The sequence below is a fragment of the Triticum aestivum genome, chromosome 7A (genome assembly GCF_018294505.1).
Source record: "Triticum aestivum cultivar Chinese Spring chromosome 7A, IWGSC CS RefSeq v2.1, whole genome shotgun sequence".
NCBI classification, from domain to species: Eukaryota; Viridiplantae; Streptophyta; class Magnoliopsida; order Poales; family Poaceae; genus Triticum; species Triticum aestivum.
In genome coordinates, this window is record NC_057812.1 from 569,244,756 (window position 1) to 569,265,149 (window position 20,394).

General features: G+C 46.1%; 1 pseudogene; it reads right to left on the bottom strand.

The window, feature by feature from the left end:
• Positions 1 to 4,841: 4,841 nt before the first annotated feature.
• On the bottom strand, positions 4,842 to 11,231 carry LOC123153492 (protein SOSEKI 5-like; annotated as a pseudogene).
• Positions 11,232 to 20,394: the final 9,163 nt, after the last annotated feature.

The window sequence follows — 20,394 nt, forward strand, 5'->3', positions numbered from 1 at the left end:
CCAGTGTCGCACTTTCCTCCTTGGCTTGGATCTTAGACATGGGGCGGGCCTGGCCTGACGGCGCAACGTTTGGCTCAATTCTTTGCACTTTGGCAAGTAGTAATGGCAACTTGAACGACGCAAACGGACATGGACGTGGATTTTGTCCGTTTCGGGGGGTGTCCGTCCTGTCCATGTTTGGGTGGTTGCCGAGTGCGCCAATGTAGTTTGGTCCGTGTGGCTGCCATGTGGTCATATTTATGCACTTTTTTCATACATACCAAAAACATTGCCGAAAGTTCGCACAATTCAACCAAATATAAATATCATAGTTCTACAACCAAATAAAATCTCATAATTTACAATCCAAATGAAATTTAAATTGTCACAAATACATTTGAAAGAAAAGAGTGAGTGAGCCTATATATGCTCAACCAAATCATTTTGTAGTTGAATGTGAGTTGCTCAATCACATATTTTGATGAAATTAGATGAATTGTGCAAACGTTTCGCTCCATCATGCTCAGGCATATTTTTTTCACCCTGAAATTGAAACCCTTGATAGAAGAATTCGTCCTCATGTTCAACCTCCACGATCATGTTGTGCATAATCATGCAAGTAGTCATCATCTATCACAACTTCTTAGTGTTGTTCTAGGATATCGAGCGATGTCCCATCAACATTAAAAAACACCAAAAACATGCTCCACACCATCGAGAAGCCAACCTTTCCCAGGGCATCCCCCTTGCTTACGAAATAATCATCGTACGCCACCACCCCTCCCGAATATGATTGAACACATGTATATGAAAAATGATGGATATCAAAATCCATAATTGATCATGTCCTTCAAGCCGCACGTTGCTTTCTACCACATCGTTTTAAATGAAGTTTTACCATAACAAACATTCCTCTTTTCATTGCAAAGTGGTATAGAGAATTGATCCAGTAAGGATGGAATTTCCTCTGGCTACTAAGATGTTTCAGTTCGTCAGGTTGTCTCTTGCCTACTCATGGATTCAGCAGGCAGTTTAAAAGGTTGACCTATTTGGGAATCTCCGGATCTATGCTTATTTTCAACTCCCCGAAGCATTTTGTCGCTTGCTACGCCCTTCCTCGTCTCTGGGTGCCTAGGTATCCACCGCAAGCCTTTCCTCTTTTGAACCTCGCCATTAACGTTAAGGCTATGCCATCCTAAGGTGCTACTAAATGGAAGGATCTTATCAACGTCCATGAATGTGAAATCATAGATCGAACTGCCGAATTGGCAAATGCTATCGCTATCATAGTATCTGCTAAGTTCAGAGAGGATAACTACTTTTTTTTGCAGGGAAGAGAGGATAACTGCTGAAAGCATATAAGTAGTAAGCCCACCCCAAGATGAGTGCTCTCTCCTCCGACTTCCCTAGAGCCTCCGGTATCATAGCCGAGATAGCGACGGGTTCTCCACCCATACGGGGATGGAGCGACAAAAGTATGGAAATAGGATAAGGTAGCGACGAGACGAGCTGCGAGTCTGACACAAGGTTAGAATCCGAGCTCTTCCAGAGTGGTATCTCACTGATGGCTCCCCCCCTCCCCCCCCGGAAGGGGCCTTCTTTGCGTTCCACCTAAGCTGCGCAGGAAAGGCCCAAAGCCAATCCCAGGGAACAGTGAAGCTTCATAGGGTCTTTCTGTCCAGGTGTAGGTAGTCTGCATCTTCACAAACATGTCTATTTCACCGAGTCTTCATCCGGAAGCGGCGCCAGAATAGGTTGTGTTTGGAGAGTGGGGAAGAGGACTTGAAGTGGTTGAAAGGATTGATATGATGAATAGGAAACTACCAATTTTTAGATTTTCTTAACAAATTAGATTTAGCAACAAATAGGTTGTCTAGATATACAACTAGGTGAATGACCTACAAGATCCATGATCCACGGTTGCATGCAAGGAAGTGCCTCCTTATTGTGTGGAAAAAAGTTTCCTCTCCCTGACAGCTGGGACCCACCAGCCACATCTTTGCACGCAAGGAAGTGCCTTCTTATTACGCGACAAAAATCGAATCCTCCCCATGACAGACGGGACCAACCAGCTATATCTTCACATGGAAGGAAGTGCCTCCTTATTCCCCATGACAATTGAGATCCACCAGGTCGAAGCGTATGTAACGTTATCTGTTTGGTCGCTAACGTGTACATACATACCGGTCGATCGGTCTCTCTGCCACGATAAACGTGGCCAAGTAAGGAGCGGTAGCAGTTCAGTCAGTCCTGTCTAAATCATGTACAAATACGTACAACCACACTGCAAAAACACGACCATGTACATACATATGAGCGGGGTCTCGAACGTGTACATCAACGGTGTCTTGTTCATCGGCAACCAATCGGCTGGGTCGGAACAGAGGAAACAACGTCGTGTTCATCGGGAGCCAAGCGATTGGGTGAGAATGCGTCTTGTTCACCGGGAGCCATCGGCTTGGACGGAACAACCAAAATGGGGTCATGTTCATTGACCCTCCACCAGCTCGGGGTCTGGTGTATCGCAAAACGGACAAAACGAAATTCTCTTCGACTGCCTACGGTCTAAACGGGGTCATGTCGACTGGCAGGGGTTTCACATACCGCAAAATGGAGGAAACAGACTTCTCGCCAACTGCCTACGGTCAAAACGGGGTCCTGTTCATCGGGAGGGGTGTGGCGTACCACAAAATGGGACTCCACGAACCACTATTCATCTACCGTCATCTTCCTACCGTGCATCTTCACCGTCAACTTCCTCTCCAGCCTCCATGGGGTCCTTTTCATCCACCCCCAATCGACTAGGGTGTGGCGTACCGCGGCACGGCCTCCTCGGGGTCCTGTTCCAACGGCAACCGACTACTACCACGGGGTCATGTTCATCAAACCCCAACTGGCTAGGGAGAGGTGTACGAGCGGGCGGCCGCAACGGGAACTGTTCATCCACAGCCAACCAACCGTCTCGATCGACGCGTCTCGACTCTTGTCTACGTGTATCGCGTGCGCGACAGCAACATGCACTGTTCATCGAGAGGTAACCCAACACCGGCTGACTACATCTCGCATGGGGGCTCGATCGGCTTCAGTAAGCATCGAGAAGGATCGATTGGGTTCAGTTAGGAGCGAAGGAATCACTCGGGTTTAGTTAGCAGCGAAGGGATCGATCAGGTTCAGTACGTAGTGCAAGGGATCGATCGCTCGGGTTCAGTAAGAGAACGCCTTGCTCGGGTTTAGTTAGCGAACATCGGCTCACACAAACGCGCGCGTACGAGAGAAACATGCAAATGACTGCATCGCTCATGCCCGACCACCCCCGATTGCCCATCGTAACCGGGAACTCCCAGAAATTTTTCTCGCCCTCACTTATACCACGATTTTTTACGTCATGGACGAACCAAAGAATGTCATGCAGGTGCGCCTCCGGCCTGCCCAAAACAAAAGAACCTATTTTCTGTCATAATTGTTTATCATAGAAGTAGGAACCCACCACATCTAAAATGATACGTGTTTTTGTCATAATTATCATCATAGAGTCACAAAGGTGTCACATCCATGATAGAAAAAGTTTTTGTTCGGGCCATGATGTCACAGATGTGTCTTTTTTTGTAGTGGTTGGAGGCTATTGAAGGACAAGGTGCCCAAGGTAGGAGTTTGGAGGAGTTTCAGAACCAGGTGATGTTTATGCTCTTCAGCAGCCTATCTGGCTTTGATGACAAGGTGAAAGACGGAGCAAACGATGGTCGCGAGGTCACCAGTGTGAACGCCAACAACCATGCCAGTGGTGGCGACGATCACAAGAACCACAACCGTTGCAACCGCCTTCTAACCCGTGCCACAACAGAGCAGACATACAAGTCTAATAACCGCCGCCTCCATGACAACCGATGGGCAATTTCATCCCTATGAGATCTGATTGTTTTTGTTGTGCGTTAATGATTAGACTTTATGATTTAGAAGGACAACTATGGGATCTGACCCCTATCACGTGTTGAACATTTTTCAAGTGCACGTTAAACATTTTATAAATAAATAGTGAACATATTTTAAACACAAACTGATTTTTTTTCCAAAATATTATGAGCATATTTTTAAGCATGTGAAACACTATTGAAGTGCCATGAACATTTTTTTTGAATGGTATGAAAAAACTTTAAAAAATTCCGCAATTTTTTTTACATTTCATGAATATTTTTTTAATATGTCACAAACATATTTTTAAATAGGTGAACATTTTTTAAATGTTATGAACATTTATTTGAATGGTTTGATTTTTTTTACAAACTACGGGAAAAATATTTTATTTTCATGTATTTTTTTTCTAAAAATATCATGCGCATATTTCTAAACGTATGAACATTGTTTGAATGTCAGGGACATTTCTTTTTGAAATTTACTATCATATTCTAAAACCACATGAAAAAACTTAACATTCCACAAATATTTTTTAACGGGTGGTACAACAAAAATATGATTTATATGCTATGAAAAATATACTGTTAGATGCTTCATATCCAAAAGAGGATTCCTAGCATATGTTTTTGTGATATATAGTTTATGTTTTATTAGTTAAATACATAAGTTTGGCCAAAAAATACGAGGGGGGGGGGGGGGCGCAATAAACCAGGGAAGGAAGTACCTAAAGAGATTAGGACATGCTAATTGAGAATGAGGAAAGTATCGTTTTCCCGCGAAATCCTCTTTGATGGATCAATTTTTCTCTCAACTTTTATACTGGATCAATCAGCCCCTCAAATCTCTAAAACCGGATCAATTCCCCCCTAAAGTGGTTTTGGACTTGATTTTTGAGTGGTTTTGACCCAGACCGTGCACTTCTCTCGGTTATAACCATGCACTTCACGTCTTTAGTGTGCGCCTAGCTCGCCTCCGTGTCCGGCATGCTCGCCGCTCACCGTCTTCTTGGTCTCGACCAGGCTGCCGCAGAAGTACTCCCACTCCATGCCTACACTGACGCCGATGCTTCCCGAGTAGCCATTTGCTGCCATGCTACTGCTCAAGTCCGATTGCCCGTGCAGGAACCGCTCTGTGTGCCTAGCATCACCCGGACCGGCGTCCAGCTTGGCCGCTGCAGGAGATGAGCTGCATCAGCACCGCCGACGCGCTCATCCGACCGCCCGCGATCACGCCCTGCCGCGCCATGCCCGCATTCTCTTCCTCCCGGCAAGCGGCGGCGGTGTTCGAGGCGGAGGTCACGCAGGCGTCATTCTTCATGAGCATCTCCAGCGTGTCGGGGCTGCTGGACGATGTCGGCAGCGAGATCTCATCAGCTTCGAGCTCTGTCGTAAGCTCTTGTGGCGGAGACGGCTCTGGGCCCCGGTGCCGGCGGCGTCTCTCGCCAGTCCATGTGGCGACGTCCGCCCCAGTGTGTTAGGCTCCCACTACAATAATTCTCTTACATGATCAAGGATACAAGAATTCTGGCCGATAGGGTGTTCTAGGTGGAGAAGGGAAGGGGGTCAGGAGAGGAGAGCCGCCGCCTAGCCAATTACATCAACGCCACCCTGCGCAGGAGGGAAACAGGTGATACTTAACCTAGCGAGTGGTGTCCCAGATTTGGGCCGTCAGCCGACTGTTGGGCTTGACTTGTTGACCGGGCCGTTCCGGCCTAATGGGCGTAGCAGTAGTTGGGCCAGGGGGAGCAGAGGCTGTAACACCCCCTCCTCCTTGAGACACAACTTGCCCCCAAGCTGGTGCCCGTGGAAAATGCTGCCGGAGCTCCTCAGAATCTTCCCATGTCGCGAATTCCGATGGCTGATCAGTCCAGCGCACCAAAACCTGAGGTACTTCCGAGCGGCCGCGTTGCGTAGTCCGGCGTTCCAGGATCTCCTCTGGAACCGGACTTGCTGCCGCTGTTGCATGGAGCTGGTCTTGGACTTGTTCAGTTGGCGGAAGAGCTTGACGCAGCTGGGAAACATGGAAGACAGGGTGTATCAAGGTGGAGTATGGAAGTTGTAGCTTGTACGCGACCGCGCCAACGCGTTGGAGAACCTTGTACGGCCCGAAGTAGCAGAAAGCTAGCTTCTGATTGGCATGGGTAGCCACGGAGCGTTGCACGTACGGTTGAAGCTTGAGGAAAACCCAGTCATCGACGGCGAACACCCGATCAGATCGACGCTTGCCGGCGGAGTCCTTCATGGCTTGGCGCGCTCGAAGAAGATGCTGGCGGATCAAGGTCTCCATCTGCGCGTGGTCTTGCAGCCAATCCGACAAGTCCGGGGAGGCACACGCGACGGGGTTGATGATACCGAAGTAGCGAGGCGCGCGCCCGTAGAGAACCTCAAAGGGAGTGGTGCCCAGAGCAGAGTGTGGTGAAGTATTATACCAAAATTCAGCAAGAGGCAACCATGCATACCATTTTGTAGGGCACGCGTGGACAAAGCAACGAAGGAAGGTTTCGAGACACTGATTGACTCGCTCCGTTTGCCCGTCCATCTGCGGGTGGTGCGCTGTGCTCATCCGCAACTTGGTATGAGTGAGACGGAACAACTCTTTCCACAGGGTGCTCGTGAAGATGGGATCCCGGTTGGAGACAATGGACTCGGGCAATCCATGTAGCTTGTAGACGTGAGCCAGAAACGCCTGCGCCACTTGAAAGGCAGTGAATGGGTGAGATAAGGCAATGAAGTGAGCATAGAGAGAATTTGTCCACAACCACTAAGATGGAATTGCAGCCAGATGAACGGGGAAGACCCTCCACAAAGTCTATTGTGATCATTTGCCATGCTTGGTTAGGCACGGTAATGGCTCCAGCAGGCCGGGGTAACGGACCCGTTCAGGCTTGGCTTGTTTGCATATCTGGCATGCCTCAATAAAGAGCTTGACATGGTGTTTCAGTCCATGCCAGGTGAATAGGCGTCGAACCCGTCGGTAGGTTGCATTAAATCCCGAGTGGCCCCCAATTGCTCCTGTGTGTAGAGCATCCAGAAGTTGTTTCTGTAAGTCCACATTGTCACCCAGCCAAATGCGCCCATGTTGCCGAATGATGCCCTCCTGTAGTGTGTACCCATCGAGGTTGCCTTGCTGTGTGGCCAAGCGGGCCAGCAGGCGTTGAGCCGCGGGGTCGCCCTCAGACCCTTGCTGAACTGCCTCGAGCCAGGCTGGTACTGCAGTGGTAATAGCTGTCAAATCGCCATGGGGGGGTCCCGGTACGCGCGAGAGGGCATCTGTGGCGCGGTTGTCTGTTCCTTTCTTGTACACAATGCGGTAGCGTAGTCCCAACAGTTTGGCCATTATCTTCTGTTGCCACAGAGTGGCCAGGCGTTGATCTTCAAGGTGAATGAGGCTTCGCTGGTCTGTATGCACAATAAACTCATCATTCTGGAGGTATGTTCGCCAGTGATCAACTTCCATCAGGATCGCCAAGCCTTCTTTCTCATATGTGCTCAGGAGTCGGTTGCGTGGCCCCAACGCACGGCTCAAGTACCCGATCGGGTGCTTATCCTGGGAGAGCACTACTCCAATGCCTTGATCCGATGCGTCTATTTCCAGCTCGAAGGTTTTTGTGAAGTTGGGTAACGCCAGCACCGACGCCGTAACCAGTGCCTGCTGAAGGGCACGGAAAGCGCCGTCTTCGAGGTCTGTCCAGCGAAACACGACACCTTTTTTGAGCAAGTCTGTGAGTGGTCGACTGGTGACTGTGAACCCCCGAACAAATTTGCGGTAATACCCTGCCAGGCCTAAGAATCCACACACTTCTTTGATGTTGCTGGGCATCGGCCATTGCTGAACGGCCAGAATGTTCTTGTGATCTGTGTGGGCACCTTCCCCACTGATTTCATGGCCCAAGTAGACCAATTTTGGCTGCACGAAAGAGCATTTGCTAAGCTTGACCTTCAGATTGTGTTTTTTCAAGAGCTGGAAGACCTGTTGGAGCAGGCTGAGATGCGAGTCCTCGTCCTTGCTATGTATTAAGATGTCATCAATGAAGACAAGTACGCCTTTTCGAAGCAGAGGTGATAGGACAATGTTCATGCCTCCTTGAAAAGTTGATGGCCCCCCGTAACACCATATGGCATGACCTTGAATTCAAAATGACCATGATGCGTCTTGAATGTCGTTTTGTGCTCATCCTCAGGCCTCATGCGAATCTGATGGTAGCCCGCTCGCATGTCCAAGCTTGTAAAAAACTGTGAGCCTGCCAACTCGTCCAAGAGCTCCTCAATGACTGGTAGAGGGTAACGATTCTTGATGGTTACCGCGTTGAGGTGCCGGTAATCGACGCAGAATCACCAAGTGAGGTCTTTTTTCTGTACCAGCAAGACCGGGGATGCGAAAGGACTCAAGTTGGGCTGAATGATGCCCTGCTCTAACATCTCAACCAGTTGCTTCTCCACTTCATCCTTCTGTCCTGGGTTGTGCCTGTATGGACGCAGGTTCACTAGACGGGCTCCGGGAACCAGCGGAATCGAGTGGTCAAAAAATCTTTGTGGTGGCAATCCTTTTGGTTCTTCAAACAGGACTCCATATTGCTCGACGAGATTTCCAATCGCCGCCGGTAATGGGGGCTGCTCCATGTCTTGCACAGTAGCACATAGCTGAACCACCCTGGTGAATGCATCTTGCTCGAGCAGATGGTGTAGTTCCACCCCTGAGATGAGATCACATCGAGTAACATCGGCTCGGGCACCGCAGAGATGCACTGGAACTCCGTTGTATTGAAAATCCATCGTCTTCTCCAGCCAATGCACTTGCATCGGGCTGTGACAAGCCAGCCAATCAATTCCCAGTATCACATCGTAACATCCTAGGGGCAAGACCTTGAGGTCAGTGGTGAATTTGACCACCTGGGAACGCCATTCGCACTTGGGTATCTCCTGATCACTGCGAAGGACGCCGCCATTAGCAACGCGCACAGACAGTGGGCGGCGCGCGCTCTAGACCCCTTACAGTTGATGAGCCAAGGTCGAGCTAATGAAGCTATGAGAGGATCCAGAGTCCACCAGCATTAAGACCTCTCGGTCCTGCACCCAGCCGTGCAATCGCATTGTTGTGGGTGATTCGGCTCCTTCGAGGGCTTCCTTGTACAGAACACAACAGTCTGCTTCACTTGGCGCAGATTCCCCTTGCCCTTGCTCGGCAGGCTGGCCTTGTAGCATTTCAAGAAGCTCTTCGACGACATGTAGTTGTACCGTAGGGGCGCACCGGTGCTCGCGACTCCATCGCTCGCCGCAGGTGAAGCAGAGACCCTTGGCACATTGATAGGCACGGAGAGCCGCCAGCTTGTCATCATTAGAGGTGAACTTGTTGTTGTCGTGGTCGCGACGGTCCTCTCGTCGCGCCTCCGGTACCGCGGCGCCTGGCTTCGGTGGGGGTGGCGGAAGCGGCAGTGCCGTGCGCGGCGTAGCGTGTCCAGTCACTGGTAGCGAAGGTGGAAACGAGTGGCGCCCATCGTCCCGCCGGAATGCGTCCACCACTTCTTCCTGCAAACATGCGAGATCCACAGTAGTATCCAGAGTTTGGGGTCAATGCAAGACAACAGCTGCATGAATATCACGCTGCAAACCCTCCATGAGTTGGGTAACAAAAAATGCAGGATCCCAAGAGGGGTGATGTGCCAGGAAGTGATGCATAATTTGAGTAAATTGCTCTGCATATTCTGCCACTGTGCCGGTTTGTTTCAACCTATTAAACTGCCTTAACAGGTTCTGGAATTCCTCACGTCCAAACCGGGTGCAGATTGCAGCAGCAAAACCCCCCCAATCCTGATACTGCAAGTGAGCTTGGGAGGATTGGAGCCAGGTGAGCACCCCATCTGTGAAATACATGGCAGCGCAACTAACCCAATTGTCAGGGCTAAGGGTGCAGACACGAAAGTAAGCTTCACATTTAAGACGCCAAGCCTTCGGGTTCGTCCCATCGAAAACAGGGAAATCGAACCGCGGCAGTGGAGGAAAACGGTGATACCCCCGGTCCCCTAAGAACGATTGCTCGCCATATAGAAGGAAATCAGACATACCAGTGGCCAGAGGCAATTGTGGGGTGTGATTGTCACCCACCGATTTCCCCCGAAGATCATGTGCAACGCCGTGGTCACCGGGCCCGTGACTGCCGTCACCGCGAGCGTGTGGCTGCTCGCCTGGTCGAGCGAGGGACGCGCCGGCCATGGCCGGAAGCAGGGCGGCAGGTCGAAGAGGCAGATCAGGGGCGCCGTCTCCTTCGGCAGCACCGGATCGGGCGCCTGCTCAGACACCGGGCATGGTGCCTGGATGTGTTGGCGGAGATCGGTCACCTCCGCAGGCAACTCGTCGACGGATCGCTCGATCGCCGGACGCCACCCTTGAAGCTCGAGAACCACCGGGTGGATCTCACTGATCTAGGCGGACATGGCACTGATCCTCGCCGTCAGGTAAGCCAGAGCCTTGTTGACCTCCTCCATGGCCGTGACCTTGCCCCGCTGTGTCTGGATAATTGAAGGAAAGCAGCCGGCCAGATTGATGGTGGTGAGAAATTTTTTGGGGTGGATCGGGATGGCTCTGATGCCACTTGTTAGGCTCCCACTACAATAATTCTCTTACAGGATCAAGGATATAAGAATTCTGGCCGATCAGATGTTCTAGGTGGAGAAGGGAAGGGGACCGGGAGAGGAGAGCCGCCGCCTAGCCGATTACATCAACGCCACCCCGCACAGGAGGGGAACAGGTGATACTTAACCTAGCGAGTGGTGTCCCAGACTTGGGCCGCTAGCCAACTGTTGGGCTTGACTTGTCGACGGGGCCGTTCCGGCCCAATGGGCGTAGCAGTAGTTGGGCCAGGGGGAGCAGAGGTCGTAACACAGTGCCACTGCACGACGACCACACTGTACTCGCCGATGTCGAAGGAGATCGAGTTCTTGCATCGGCCGTGGCCCCTGCTAATGGACGCTGTGGGCATCTCCTCGTTCCCGACCTAGCATCTAGAGGTGGAGGAGGACAAGGATGAGCCAGTGGAGGCGTCGTGCAGGGAGGAGGCGGAGCAGCTCGGAGCCCTTGAGCGCGTACTCAGCGCTGCTGTTGCCTGGCGGGTGCACAGGAACGTCGGCGGTGAGGTCGTGCCAGTCTGCCAGACATAGCCGGTCTTGTAACTCCGCTTGGAGGACCAGGAGTAGGCGTCTCCCATGCAGGCGCCCCGAAGCACGGTCAGCTTGTCCAGCACGTCTGCGCATCGACATTGTTAATTAGTAAGCAGAGGTAGAACCTGAGTCCATGACTGGCAGGATCTGAAGCGATATGGAATGGAGGAGAGCAGAGCGGGTACATGGGGCGGGTCAAAACCACTCAAAATCAAGTCCAAAACCACCCCAGGGGGGAACTGATCCGGTTTTAAAGATTTGAGGAGCTGATTGATCCGGTATTAGAGTTGAGGGGGAAATTGCATCATAGAGGATTTCATGGGAAAATGATACTTTCCTCATTGAGAATAACACGTCAGTTTTTCAGTCAACTGGTGGTACGATTCAGGAATACTATTGATGACATCAATAGTTTTGTTGAATTGGGAAGTTCATGGAAATAGAAGGAGTCCGAAACATTGTTTATGTAGGGTCCTATCTTAGATGCTTAGACATCGCTTAGGTTATAAGGCGCCTTGGCAACTCCTTACAAATATGGCCGTTGTACGTGCTTAGGCGTCAACGCCGATGGTGCTCGCCTTAGGTCGCCTTACCGCTTATAAACAATGGTTCCAAAATGAAACATATAGCATGAAATCCTCCATCTTTTTTGCAAACATGATGCAAGCAAAGAGATAACCTCCGAACCCACCAAAGTATAAAATAAGACATTCTTATCTAGAAAATAAATCTAGATCAAGCCTTTTGGAGCTCTTGTGAGCGAGGGTTTTGTCTCAAACCTTCCACCATAGATCTACAACCATGCATGTTTCTTTTCTCGTCCTCCTTGCTATTAGAGTCATCACGTCTCGTCAGGTCACACCTCAATCACCCCAACCATCGCCACCACTTGTTGGTGGTAGTGGAAAGAAGAGAAAAAACTAGGAGGAGGAAGCATGTGGGCATGGTTGTCACAGATAAAGTGGGCTGTTGAGGAGGTAAAGGGTATGGAATAGAACACCTTGCTCCCCCAGATGAGTGGTCCAATGAAGCAAAGGATCATCGAGCAACATTATCGGTTGTTTGAGGTGTTTGGTTGTATCGAGTTTTCTTTCACTATGTTGATGCAATTGTTTCTAGTTCTCTAATGCCATCTTCAATTGATTTGAATGTGGAGGTTGGTGTGATTTGGGTAAATGGTAAAAATAGTTAAATTTACATTTCCTCAAATTTCATGCGACACCTTGTTTGTCTTCGAAAAAACTCAAAATTTGAAACTTATCCAGGTGGGGTGCCTCCTCTCCATGTTGACATGAAATTTTTATGTTTTGTGTTTTTGTTAGGTTGTTATCGTCTTTGCATAACACCTACTGCAACATTGATGGATGAAATAACCTAGTTAACTAGATGATACCCCGCGCATTGCTACGGTAACTTTATGAAAAAATGTGTAAATAGTTGCTAAAAATAACTAAATCTAATGAAAAGAATATATAAGCTTGAAAATGAATAAAAGAAAGTCTCTAAAAATAGAATATAAACTTTTGAATTACTGTTAAAAATATCATTTCAAGCAAAAATGTGAAGGATGACTAACATGCATGTATGATGTGGCAGCGTTACATGCATAGACTAATGCAAAAAAATTGTAAATTATAAGTTCGCTTATGTGGCAAATTTTGCATGGCTTAATGCATGGCTTAGTGGGAGAGAAGACTTAAATGCATGGCCTTAAGGCCTGTTCTGCAGCCCTCCAGCTTCCAACTCCACAAATTCCAAACTTGGAGTTGGGCCGAATGTTTTAGCTCCTAGAAGTGGAATCTGAGAAGCTGAGGCAACCCGTAGTGCAAAAATGCGAAGCTGGAAAAGCCGAGCTCCACCAAATTGAGAAGCTGGGAGTTTGTCATATTTAAAAAAACTTGCCACCGCCAAAGAAAACGGTTCGTCCTCCTCCCCTTCGAAATAGATGGCACGAGCGGCCCCCCTCGAATCGATACAACAATTCCTCTCTCGTACACAAGCTGGCTGACCTGGGCTGGTCCAGCCGACCCATTTTGGCGCTCAAACAAGCCAGCGATGCTGCCAGCCCGTGATGACGAGGCAAGAAGCTGGCGATGCTATCGAACACATTCGTGTCGCTGCATGGAGTTGGAAGCTGCAATGAGAAGCTGGATTTGAGGAGTTTGTGGAGTTGGGTGGACATTAGAACATGCCCTTAGTGGGGACGTTCGCTTATTTGGCAGATTTTGCATGGCTTAGTGGAGGAGAATACTTAAGTGCATGGCCTTAGTGGGGACGTTGAGGTGGACACTTTGCATGTTGAGAGAATTGGGACCAGCTTCTTAAGAATGTAAGATTTGATGAGCGCAAATCAAAGGCACAAACATGATATCAAGGGCAACAGTAAAAATAAATGAGGGTTTGACATGTTTACAATTTGAGCGTCCACTTCCATTCGGGAACAACTAGCAAATTGGCAGTTGCAAATCCGTCTTTAGAGCACGGGCATCATCTTTATATCACACATAAAATACTACAAATGTAAATAATTTTTTATTTGTATATGTCTAATGTGCCTAGTCCATATTATCCATCTGTATTGATATTATAAGGTATACAATCTTAATTTAGTCCGGGGAACAATAGCTTATTCATGTTTTTAAAGAATACAGAACTGTGAAAGGGCCTAAATCTTTTAGATTATTTCCATACAACAGTCTAATTGAATCTCATTAATTGATTGTGCATAACTGAAATACTTTCTGTTGGAAAAGCAGAAGGAGCCCTAGCCTCGGCCCCAACCGATACCCACATCCATCTGTGACACCTAGATTAGTTAGAAGTACATAACAAACAAAATGACAGTTACTTCCACAAGTTCGTTACATTCATAAATTCCCATGGGTATTTTCTATTATGAAATTTTATCACATGTGCTTTCCTTTATCTCCAATAAGCTGTAGTTAAATTTAATTAGGCTTTGAATATCCTTATCATAAGGCTACAATAAAACTTCTTGCTTCACACCAAATTTTCTAAGAGCTCAACATATTCATAATATGGGATGGTTATGTAAAACATCTGTAACATCTTGCAAGAAAAAAATATTAATAGTAATAAGCCATAAAAGGTGCAAACATGTCATCAAAGAGTACATGAACTCTTCGAAAATTATATCACCTCAGTGTCTCCACAACATGCCCTAAAATTATTTGAGTTTCTTTGGAATGTTTTTCACAAGAAAATAGCTTCTCTATAGCCCTTTTGTAGTATCTTAGATAGTTTCAGTACCAGTCCATCCAACAGACATTTGTTTCGAGCAAAGACCAACTAATGAAATTTTGGGTATATATTCATTTCCTTCATTTTAGTACCAAGAATTGACATTTTTTACATTTCTTTTCCATATAATTGTTCAAAATGGAAGTCTATATCTTTTGAATTGATAGTTTGGAGTACTCATCTAGATCTTCCCAACATAAATATCAAGTAAGACATCATAATAACCTACCATAGCGGAACAAAAGTCTAGAACTTATTTTGAGACAAATATAGCTCTCCCCTACAGCGTTTGCGCGAACGGGCGGACGCAACAAATGTTGTGTGTGAACCGTTTTCAGAAATTTCCATATATGCACAGTGGGTATTAGTTTTGGGGAAGTTTCATCGAGTTTTTTCCTTTATTTTTCAACTAGTTTATCGGTTTTCATTTTTAGATTTTTCTTTTAATTGTTTGTTCATTTTTCTATCCTTTTCTTCTTATTTTTCCTTTCTGTAATACACGGTGACATTTTTACAAATACATCTTGTTTTTTGAATACATGTAAAATATTTTTTAGATCCACAACAATTTTTTTTTCAAGTTCATATTGAACACTTTTCCGAAAACATGTTCGTTTGTCGAACACACGTTAAACATTTATGAATACACGATGACCATTTTTTAAACATGTCAGGAACACATATTTGAATATTAGAAACATTTTCAAATGTCATAAACATATTTTTAATGGTACAGAACATCTCCTTAAAATACGTGAAGAATTTTGTACATTTTATGAACATTAAAACAATGTGACGGGCATATTTTTAAATGTATGAACATTTAAAAATATCATGAACATATTTTTAAACATGTGAAACGTTATTAAAGTGTCATGAAATTTTTTCTTTGAATTGTACGAAACAAATTTTGAACATTTTGCGAACATATTTTTTACATTTCATGAATATTTTCTTTATAATGTCATAAACATAACTTTAAATGCTTGAACATTTTTAATGTTTTGAACACTCTTTTGAATGGTTTGAATTTTTTACAAACTACGTGAAAAACTATTTACATTTACATTATTATTTTTCTAAAAATGTCATGAACATATTGTAAACGTGTGGAATTTTTTTAAATGTCGCAAGCATTTCTTTTTGAAATTTACTATCATTTTCTAAAACCATATAAAAAAACTTAATATTCCACAAATATTTTTTAAGTGTGGTACAACCAAATATGATTTATATGCTATAAAAAGTGTACTATTAGATTCATATTCAAAAGAGGTTTCCCACCATATGTATTTGTGATACATAGTTTATGTTTTATTAGTTAAATTTGTAAGCTTGAACCAAAATAGGAGGGGATCCAATAAACCCGAACAGAGGAAGTAACTAAAGTGACTAGGACATGCTAATGGAGAATGACACGTTTGTTTTTTCCGTCTACTGGTGGTGCGATTCAGGAATTCCATAATTACCAACATGGTCACATGCCACCACAAGAGCATGCGCCGCACCGTCTATTCACACTGCACACACCCCTTGCCAGCCTGGGTGTCATGGCTTGCAACCACCAGAAACGCCCTACCACTACATGGGCACGCACCACACTGTGTTCGCGTTACGGCTAATAACACCACTACATGCCCCAGGGATATATGTGGTGCACCGGGGCATTGGTCACCCGTTGCACAATAAAAAATGTTCAAAAAATTCAGAAAGAATTTAGTGCATTGACCAACATCAATGTACGTTCTCACAAAAATTCAAATTAAATTTTGAAACATTGTTCGAGATACAGGAATGAAAAATTTGAACACTGAATAGTACATAACATAAGTTGGGCTTCAGTTTTGGCCCATTATTGCATTGATGTCAAATTTATCATTTTTGTATCTTGAGCATTGTTTTGAATTTTGATTTAATTTTTGTGACAACATACATTGATATTGTGTCGATGCACTAAGTTTTTTCCGGATTTTTTCCGAACATTTTTGAATGTAAACGGGGTCCGGTGCACGGTAGCACAAATTGCCTCGGTGCACTAGATACGTTCCCCCAACCAAAAATGACGGTTTTGTTTTCCTCACACACAAACAATAAATGATAGGAAGCACCAAAAGCCATGTGTCGTGTGTATGCCATAATTATGAACATGGCCACACGCCACCACATGAGCATGCGTTGTAACGTCTATTTACACTCCACACATCCCTTCCAGCATGGTCGGCATCATGCCGTGCAACCACCAACTTCGACCTACCACTACACGAGATGCACCATATTCACATTTACGCGTAATAATGCCACAGTATCAGTTTGCATCACGGTGCCAATATGCATTCAGCAACTCCCCCTCCTCTAAGACTCAACTAAAAACAACAGTTTTCGTTGTCCCGCACATAGGCAATAAGTGCTATCACCGTGTGTCGCTTCTATGCCACAATTGCCCACCTAAGCCCACGTCGTATCTATTAACGCTCCACACAACCCTTGCCTTCCTGGTTGACGTCATGGTGTGCAACCACCATCCCTGAACTACCTACAGAAGCATGCGGTGCGTTGTGTTCACATTTATGCCTAAAACCACTGCCCTAGCCACTCCGCGTTTTCGTCAAGGTGCCAATATGCACCCAACAATTCCCCCTTCCCAAGGTCCCAATCAAAAATGTCGGTTCCGTCTTCCTCACGCACAAGCAACTATAGATATGAAGCACCAAAAGTCATATGATATTGAAGGACAAGGTGCCCAAGGTAGGAGTTTGGAGGAGTTCCAGAACCAGGTGATGTATAGGCTCTTCGGCAGCCTATCTGACTCCGTTGACAAGGTTAAAGACAGAGCTAACAGTGGTTTCGAGGTCACCAACGTGAACGCCAACAACCACGTCGGTGGTGATGACGATCACCATAACCACAACCGTCGCAACCGCCTTCCAATCCATGCCACAACAAAGTACACATACAAGTATAATAACCGCCGCCTCACAACCGATGGGTAATTTCACCCCTGTGAGATATGATTGTTTTTGTTTTGTGTTAATGATTAGGCTTTATGATTTCGAGGGACAACTATGGGATCTGACTCCTAACACATGTTGAACATTTTTCAAATACACGTCGAACATTTTGTAAATAAAAGGTGGACATATTTTAAACACAAACTGATTTTTTTTCCAAAATATCATGAACATATTTGTAAACATGTGAAACATTATTGAAGTGTCATAAACATTTTTCTTTGAATTGTACGAAAAAACTTTCAAAAATTGCGAGAACATTTTTTTACATTTCATGCACATTTTTCTTAAATGTCACAAACATATTTTTAAATGTGTGATTTTTTAAATGTTATGAACATTTGTTTGAATGGTTATTTTTTTACAAACTACGTCAAAAAATATTTGCATTTCATGTTTTTTTCTTCTAAAAATGACATGTACATATTTTTAAAGTATGAACATTGTTTAAATGTCATGGACACTTCCCTTTGAAATTTACTATCATTTTCTAAAACCACATGAAAATACTTAACATTCCACAAATATTGTTTAACGTGTGGTACAACAAAATATGATTTAGATGCTATGAAAAGTATATTGTTCGATTCATATCCAAAAGAGGATTCCCACCATATGTTTTTGTGATATATAGTGTATGTTTTATTAGTTAAATTTATAAGTTTGACCCAAAATACCCGGGGCAATAAACCAGGACGAAGGAAGTTACTAAAGAGATTAGGACATGCTAATTGAGAATAACACGTCTATTTTTTCCATGAACTGGTGGTATGATTCAGGAATACTACTGACGACATCGACAATTTTTTATTGAATTGAGAAGTTCTTGGAAAGTAAAGGAGTTCCAAACATTGTTTATGAAGGGTCATACCTTAGACGCTTAGGTGGTAAGGCACCTTGGCAACGCCTTACAAATATGACCGCTTTAGGTGCTTAGGCATCAGCGCGGATGGTGCTCGCCTTACCGCTTATAAACAATGGTCCCAATACGAAACGTGTATCATGAAATCCTCCATCTTTTTTTGCAAACACACTGCAAGCAAAGAGACAACCTCTAACCCCCACCAGAGTATAAAATAAGACATTCTTATCCAGAAAATAAATCTAGGTCAATCTTTTTGTAGATCTTGGAAGCGAGGGTTTCGTTGCAAACCTTCCACCATAGATGTACAACCATGCATGTTTCCTTTCTCGTCCTCCTTGCTATTAGAGTCATCATGTCTCGTTAGGTCACACCTCAATCGCACCAACCATCGCCACCACTTGCTGGTAGCAGTGAGAAGAAGAGAAAAACCCTAGGAGGAAGCAGGAGGGCATGGATGTCAACAGATAAAATGGGGGCTGTTGAGGAGGAAAAGGGTCTGAAACAGAACACCTTGGTTCTCCCCGGTTAAGTGGTGTAATGAAACGAAGTATCACCGAGAAGCATTGTTGGTTGTTTGAGGTGTTTGGTGCTATCGAGTTTTCTTTCACTAGGTTGATGCCATTAGTTCTAGGTTCTCTTATGCATCTTCAATGGAATTGACTGTGGAGGTTGGTGTGATTTGAGTAAATGCTAAAAATACTTAAATTTACATTTCCTCACATTCCGTGCATTCCGTGTGACCCCTTGTGTGTCTTTGTAAAAACTCAAAATTGGAAATATTTTCAGGTGGGGTGCCTCCCCTCCATGTTGACATGAAATTTTTATCCTGTTTGTCTTTATTAGGTTGTTGTTGTCTTTTCATGACACCTACTACAACATAGATGGATGGACCAACCTAGGTAATTTGATGAGCGCAAATTAAAGGCACACACGGGATATCAAGGGCAAAACAGTAAAAATAAATGAGCATTTGGCATGTTTGCAATTTCAGCGACCACTTCCATTCTGAAAAAAACTAACAAATTGGCAGTTGCAAATCCGTCTTTAGTGCATGGGCATCATCTTTATATCATACGTAAAATGACACAAATGGTAAATAAAAAAATTATCTGCATATGTCAAATGTGCCCAGTCCATATTATCTATCTGTATTGATATTATAAGGTATATAATCTTAATTTAATACGGGGAACAATAGTGTACATTCATGTTTTTTAAGAGGGATAAGTATATTTTTCATCCTTAAATTCTTTCGAAAGTATAGAAATCGTCCCTCAATTACGAAACCAGTAAAACTCAGTCCCTAAACTATTCAAACCGGATAATTTCCGTCCCTAATAACACTTCCGGCGGTTTTTAGTGTGATGTGGACCTGGTTTTGACTAGCACTGGCCACGTGGCCCGGTTTAACCGCCATGCCACTGTAGCAAACGGGCGAGAAGGTGTTCCACGCCGGCGCGCGCCAGCTCGTCCTCAGCCAGCCGCACCACGTCCTCTGTACGTCCCGTTCAGCATTCCCGTATGCTCCGTGAGGCGTATGGCGGCCAGGGATGCCAGCCGCCGTACCCGGAGATGTCAAGCTGTCACGGTGCAGCCGAGCCTTCGCGTCGTTCCAGGTGCCTCACCGGCAGCCGGTGTCGGCGCCGCTCGTCGACTAGTGCGTGCCCATCCACGCGTGTCACTACATGCCACCTCCGCCGCCGTATCGTTCGAGCTCAAGGTGGCACGCAAGGTGGCCGTGGCCGAGCTCGAGGTAACGCACACGGGGGCCGAGCTCGAGGTAGCAGGCGGGCGAGGTTGCGTAGGCTGAGGCTGCCGAGCACCTCCAGGTCGGCAAGAAACTCACGGGGCCGCGTCCGAATTCATTAGCCGCCATCGCCGTTCTTGCAGTCGCCGACGCCCAGCCATGCACATGGATTCCATGGAAGCCGTCATGGAAGCCGTACGCACGAACACAGGAAGCACGCCGGCAACACAGCTAGCCAGCTGCACCTGCAAGCTCTGCTAGTCAACCACACGCACATGCTCGACCAACCTTAGCAAGCCAATGCCATGGCCGAGGGAACGCGCATGCGGCACTAGGCTGGCAACGCCGCCGTGCGCCCTGGTCGGCCTCGCCGCCGCGCACTTTGGCTTGCCCCGCCACCTCCGTCTGGTCAAAAATCTGCACAGCCTCGACGCCGCTCACAGTACTGGGCACCATGCTGGACTCTGCT